The sequence below is a fragment of the Labeo rohita genome, unplaced genomic scaffold (assembly GCF_022985175.1).
Source record: "Labeo rohita strain BAU-BD-2019 unplaced genomic scaffold, IGBB_LRoh.1.0 scaffold_45, whole genome shotgun sequence".
In the NCBI taxonomy this organism is placed as follows: domain Eukaryota; kingdom Metazoa; phylum Chordata; class Actinopteri; order Cypriniformes; family Cyprinidae; genus Labeo; species Labeo rohita.
In genome coordinates this window covers 777,492-784,556 of record NW_026129368.1, presented here as the reverse complement: position 1 = coordinate 784,556, position 7,065 = coordinate 777,492, and positions in this window count along the sequence as shown.

Sequence of the window (7,065 nt, the reverse complement as noted above, 5' to 3'; positions counted from 1 at the left end):
ATAACCGCTTTCCTCAAAAGTAAAGTACCAGCACATGTCAAGTCCGAGGTCACAGACGCTTGTGTTGAATTGTGCTGTTGAGATCTGCGGCCCTTCGACATAGTATCTGGAGATGGATTCCAGACCGTAGCCCAGTGTCTAATTAACATTGGTTCACGTTACGGACGTGTGGATGCCAGCAGTGTACTCCCTCACAGGCAAACTGTTTGCGACAGAGCCAAATCAACTGCAAAAAAAAAAAAAGAAATCCTCTCAAAGAAGATAAATCAAGCTCTGGATTGTGGCATAGCTATTACCACTGACGTGTGGACTGATGAGTTCAACAAACGAGCATACACGGCTTTTACTGGTCACTTCATTAATGACGACTAGAAATTGGAGAGCCCTGTCATAAGCACAGCTGAATTTGACTCAACTCTCAAAAAGACAGCACACAACATCCACGAGCAAATTATTAAGGAGCTGCATGACTTTGGTATTGAACCTGCTCGCATATCAAAAGTAATGTTTGTAAGTGTCCAGGGCGCAAACATAAAAGCTGCCCTTCGCAGCTACAAGTGGATGCCGTGCACCGCCCATGTCATTAACATCATTCTCAAACACACATTTGATGTAAAAGAGAACACGCCACCATACATGCGCGACGTGAGCGATATCATCGCAAAATGCAAAAGCCTTGTGACATACCTGAAAAAATCCGGCACTGTAGTACAACTACCACACACCGTGACGCAGGAATGCGAAACCCGGTGGAATAGTAAAGTTGCGATGATGCAGTCAGTCAGTAAACAGTACCGTGAAATCCAACAGGTCTTGCAGGAGAAAGATCAGCTCCACAGAACTGATGGCATTCAGCTGGATGTGTTGAACACAGTTACTGAGTTTTTGTTGCCTTTTAAAACTGCGAGTAAAGAGATGGAGGGTGATACTTATCCAACTATTCAGCTGGTCGTGCTTTGGTTTTTTAAACTGAAGAAACACTGCGAGCCCCAATACGGTGATCCGGAGTACATGGTTTATATTCGGGCACAGGCAACGCAGCTGCTAAATGAGAAAATGTCCATCAGCGTCACCCACAAGCTTGGAACATTTCTTTGTCCCCGTTTTAAGTCCCTGAAGATGTTTCAAGCGGAGGAGAGAAACGCTGTATACGACCAGGCCAGAAGACTTGTCAGGGAATTTGACGGTGCGCCGCTTACACCTCCAGCAAGTGTGAGGGAGCCAGAGCCATACCTCCAGGTGAGTGGCACCAGCTAATAAAATAGCTAATAATAGCTTACGTTTTAGCTACTGTGGTCTAATGTATGTGTAAAAGGTTAAATATTGTTATTTTTTATTTTTAGTTGACGAAGCTGAGCGAGTCAAAAGAAAAAGAGATGAGTTTAGTGAGTGGGAGGATGATAGTGAAGACGTTGCCGAGAGAGACGAGGTTCAGTGCTACATTGAGGGCCAGTTCTTCTGGGACGGAGAAGACATTCTAAGCTTCTGGCAGTCGCAGTCAATAGCCTTTCCTGTGCTTGCCAAGGTGTCAAAAATGATTCTCTGTATCCCAGCCACAAGCGCATCAAGCGAGCGCACATTCAGCACTGCTGGCCGAGTGCTGGAGTCCAGGCGAAATAGATTAAACCCCGGTACAGTGGATGCCATTCTTTTTTTTGCACAGTGAACATAAAAACGCTAAATGAACATTTCCGTGTGATAAATGAAAAAAAAAAAAAAAAAAGTCAGTGGTTATTTAGCGTAGGCTGTAAACTGTAGGCCTGCCCTATACAAATCTAAAATTAAAAAATTGTTTAGCCTAGATTACAAACGCTGCTTTGTAAATGTTTAAAATGTGTATCATTATCTTGTTATTAATATGACCTGATTTATCGTTCATATTCATAATCATATGTTGTTGCCAGTTTACAGGGCGATGTTACCAAGCACTTTCAGGCTGAAATAAAGGCTGTTTTCATTTGAATTACAATGCCTAGTATGTCTATTTAATGGTCGCGGGTGCGGTGCGGTGCGGTGCAGGGCGGGGCGGGTTGTAACAATAGATACAGTGGTGCGGGGCGGTGCGGGGCGGGGGCGGGGCGGGTTGTAACAATAGATACAGTGGGCGGGCCGGGCGGGGCGGGCCGGGCCGGGCCGGGGCGGGGCGGGCCAATAATTTCATAAAAGCGGGACCCGCGGGTTGGGTATTTTTGCACACATTGATATAAAGGCGCCATCTGAAGAAGAATTTGCATATGTGAATCTAAAACATTTTCATTCAATAAATGTCATCATATTGAAAAAAGTTAGAGAAAAATGTACTGCGCCATGATACAATAGTAATGCCCATTCTCTCAAGAAAGAAACTTGTAATCTTGAGCGCAAATGGAGAAAAACGAACTGTTTTTAGAATTGCATGGAAAAACAGTATGTCCAGATATAGACAGGCTTTAGTATTCAGGTATAGCAGCCTGCACCATTTACACCAGTCCTAATCCAATCATCATAACTACTCGAAGACTGGGCAAAGGTACCAAGAGCCATTACACACAAAAGGTGAACATCTCAGTAATCTGGCTCATTTTACTTACAATAAGAGAACAGGAACTGGCAGGAACCTCTTGCTACAAACTTTGCTTGAGAGAATCATTTGTGTGATAACATCATATTTACCTTAAATGCTATAGCCTATGTTTGTTAACATTAAGCCCCATCTTCCATTCATGTAACTTGAAATAGTTACAGGCACATATCTTATTCCATGTCTTGTCCTAGATTTAATTAGGTGTAATAGTTCTTTAAGAACCATAACTGTTGACACATACGACATGGATGGTAACATGTTGTACAAGCTACATGATGACATAGAAAACCATGTAGCATAAGAGTGGCAATCCTGAAGTCCATGGCGCCTGAATAGCTGTGAAGTCTGTTTTCTATAGTCCATTTCCCACATAGATTCACTCAGATGACTCTTTGTCCTCATGAAGCTTGTTCATGGATGTCTGAGGTAATGCTTTACTCCAGGGTGCCGCTTATGAAGATGACAGGCATGTACACATACCTGCAACACAAGAAAACAAAGAAACCACAGACCAGCAGTATTCATGCATAGACAATTTTAGACTTCTGTTGATCGTATAGTGGTTTTGTTGACCTAGTCTTAAGTCATTTGACACCTATAGACCAGTGAGGTGGGGACAAACTGATGAGGGGAAAAACCTATGAGGAAATCTTCACCACAGGGTTGGCCCCCGAGGCCTGTTGCACTTCGGTTCTTCCCTGGGCTCCTCACTGGTCTGTGTGTGTCCTAGTCTGTCCCTGTAGTTGGTGTGCAAACTTAACTGTGCAATCACTCCATCCTCTAATGAAACATCAGTCATAGCAAACATCATAACCCATAGAGGATAGGTGTGTGACTGGAGTGTGCTGTAGTATTGTTTTGGGCTGTGAGTGTACTTAACCAGAGTCCCCCAGTGGGAGGAAGTCAACTTCCTTTTGTTCTGTTTACAAAGAATCTTTTCTTCATTGTTGTAGATTACTGGGGTAATTAAGAACTCACAGCCTTAACAGTTAGCACCTCAGCAAGCTGCCCCACGAGTTTGGTGTAGTGGGGAAGGTCTGCTTCAGAGTTGCAAGCAGACTGAGTAGGAGCTGATTTACACTGTTCATTTCTCTTACATACTACTTGTTTTTCCTACACTCTTTCATCCAGTGTCCAAGTTTACCACAGTAATGACAACTGCCCTCCCTCTTAGGACACTTCCAACGTTTCTGTTAGTTTTTTTGTGTTGACCTGAAAGGATGCTGCTGCAATCTTTACTCTTTCTTTAACATCAGAGTCTCTTTCCCAAGTAGCTAAGCAGTCTAGGTTACTTCTGAGAGTTCTGTTAGACCAAGCTAGATCTAGGAATGGCAATGCTTTTCTGTACTCGGGTACAAGGCCATCTGACCAGATGCGGACTAGGGGTCCCTTGTCATCTAGCACACTTTCAGGATCCTCAACTATTCCACTGTAAGTTACAGCTGTCTGACAAAACCCTTCAGTGTATTCATTCACAGTTTCTTCTTTCCTTTGCACACAGTTAGTGATTCTGGACCAGTCTATTTTGGGTCCCATGATATTCTTTAGAATTTTCAAAACACCTTCTCTCAAATCCACTTAACTGGCATGTTGTAGTTTAGAAGTAACAGCAGACTCAAAACTGTTGAATTCAGATTCAGTTAGAATTTGTGACATCAGGTGTGTGACTTCTGCTAACGACATGTCGTAGAGACGCATTTTGCTAGTCAATGCTCTTCTAAATTCAGAAAAATTTGTGCGTGCTGAGGGTAAGCTCTGGGATAGTCTCTCTATTTCTTTAGGTCCTAGCACTGTATGGACTGTTTGTAACTGGAGTATGGGGGTTGCAGATGGAACAGTTTCAACCCCTTCTACCCTACTCTGAGCCCTTTGTCTTGCTCCACATACTTCAACTGAAATTGCTGCATCTTACTCTATCCTTCTAGTATTGCATTTGTCCTCTTGTCTACACAAAGACTGTAAGTCAGGATAGCTTTCATCTGACTGTTGGTCGTTTGAGTCACTTTTGGTTGAGGCCTTGTAATGGCCCACCTTTTTAGTGAGACAGGACACTTGAGTGTGCAGCTGTTTGTTATGATAACAAAGTTCGGGAGGAGCATGATCAGATAATCAACTAATTTGGCACAGGTGCAGCTCGTCTAGCTAGCACAAGTCATATATAAGCACACAGCGGACTTACCTCCATCATTCGACTGTTTTTCGGCATCCCCCCTCCACCCCAACTCCTCACTCTTAATCTATCCTCATCCTATACTTGGGATGGGGGGAGTTCTCTGGGTTCGGGCCATATTCCGGGCTCAGAGCCCTCCCCCAGGACAGCACGCCAAAATATGCTTACTGTTTACTCAACCAGATTAGATGTGAGAGTGAACTCGTGAATTGTTCTTTTAACTTAGCAATACACTGAGCTTGTTCTTGTGCTAAGGATAAGGTAAATTCTCTGTGGCAACAGATAATGCCTTTAATGTTTTTCTTTCTGATACATGCTCCAAGTACATTTTTGCATTCTTCAACTGACCATACTTTTTCTGGATCAATACCAAATTTCTTTGTTAAATCCAATCTGACTGACTCCAATCTGTCTATTGAGTCCATGTGCTCTCCTAACAATGATTTGAACTCATTGTCTGTCCACAAAGGGGTCGCTAGTCCACCTTTCCCAGTTGTTGGAATCAACCTAGCATTCCTTCTCAACATTTTGTAATGTTTTTCTGACACAACAATACACTTCTAACACCTCCCTGGCAAGCAGAGGATAATTTTGTTAACACAGAACAACTGTTGTTAACCTTCTCTGGCAAAGCAGAGGAAAACCTAGTTAATACACATTATCATGTATTCAAACTTCTCTGGCAAAGCAGAGGACAACATAAACTACTAGCACTTTACGCTAATCATCTCTGCCTAAACAGAGGGTAACTGATATTAGCACATAATGCTAATCTTCCCTGCCCTGAAACAGAGGATAACTTTCATCTCTAAAAATAATTTTTTAGAGGATAACTTGGCTAATTAAACCCTGCAGCTGTCTGTTAACTCTTCTCTGACAGCGCAGAGGATTAATCACATGTACTGGTCTGTAGTGGTTCTTTGAATGGAGTAACATTCACCAAATCGTTGTTGATCTGAAAAAAAGTTTCTGGAATTCAGTCTGGAACGATGTCTGGTGAGAAGCTCTATCCGGATCACGGCACCAAAACTACTGGAAACTCAGAAGCGAAGACCAGGAGACTCTTGGGTATCTTCAGCAGAGTTCTTTATTGAGAATGCACTGCTTGGTGCTGCAGTCATCAAAAGTCTTCTGACTAAGGCAGTGATGTATTGTAGTTTATATATATTTAGGGGCAGTGCTTAGATCTGGAGACACAGCACCTGGGTGACAACCCCAAACAAAGCATGCAAATGAAGTATTCAGGTATAGCAGCCTGCACCATTTACACCAGTCTTAATCCAATCATCATAACTACTCGAAGACTGGGCAAAGGTACCAAGAGCCATTACACACAAAAGGTGAACATCTCAGTAATCTGGCTCATTTTACTTACAATAAGAGAACAGGAACTGGCAGGAACCTCTTGCTGCAAACTTTGCTTGAGAGAATCATTTGTCTGATGTCCTCATATTTACCTTAAATGCTAAATACAATGTACTGCACCTTAGGTTTTCACGTGATGCTATACAAGAACATAGGATCAGCATATTTTAAACAGTTTCTTAAATTTGTTATCCTACAGTCTAAACCAGCAACATGCCTGTTAGATCCCGTACCCACTAAATTACTGAAAGAATTGTTACCTGTGGGAGAAGAACCGCTTCTCAATATTATTAACTCACCGTTATCTTTAGGTCACGTCCCTAAACCATTCAAGCTGGCGGTTATTAAGCCTCTTATAAAGAAACCACAACTAGACCCTAGTGAACTAGCAAATTACAGACCCATTTTTAATCTTCCGTTTATGTCTAAAATTTTAGAGAAAGTTGTATCTGCTCAGCTGTGCTCATTCTTGCAAAAAAAAAAAAAAGATATCTATGAAGAATTTAGGTTTCAGGCCCCATCATAGCACAGAAACCGCACTTGTTAAAATCACTAATGACTTGCTTCTTGCATCAGACAAAGGCTGCATCTCATTGCTAGTTTTTCTTGATCTTAGTGCTGCGTTTGACACTATAGATCATGACATACTAATAGATCGACTACAAAATTATGCAGGTATCCAAGGGCAGTCTTTAAGATGGTTTAGATCATACCTGTCCGATCGCTACCACTTTTATTTAAATGGGGAGTCATCTCAGTTATCACCAGTGAAGTATGGAGTGCCACAAGGATCTGTCCTAGGTCCTCTACTATTTTCAATATACATGCTGCCCCTTGGTAATATTATTAGAAAACACGGGATTAGTTTCCATTTGTTATGCTGATGATACTCAACTATATATCTCAACAAGATCAGATGAAACTTCTAAATTATCGAAATTAACAGAGTGTGTTAAAAATGTAAAAT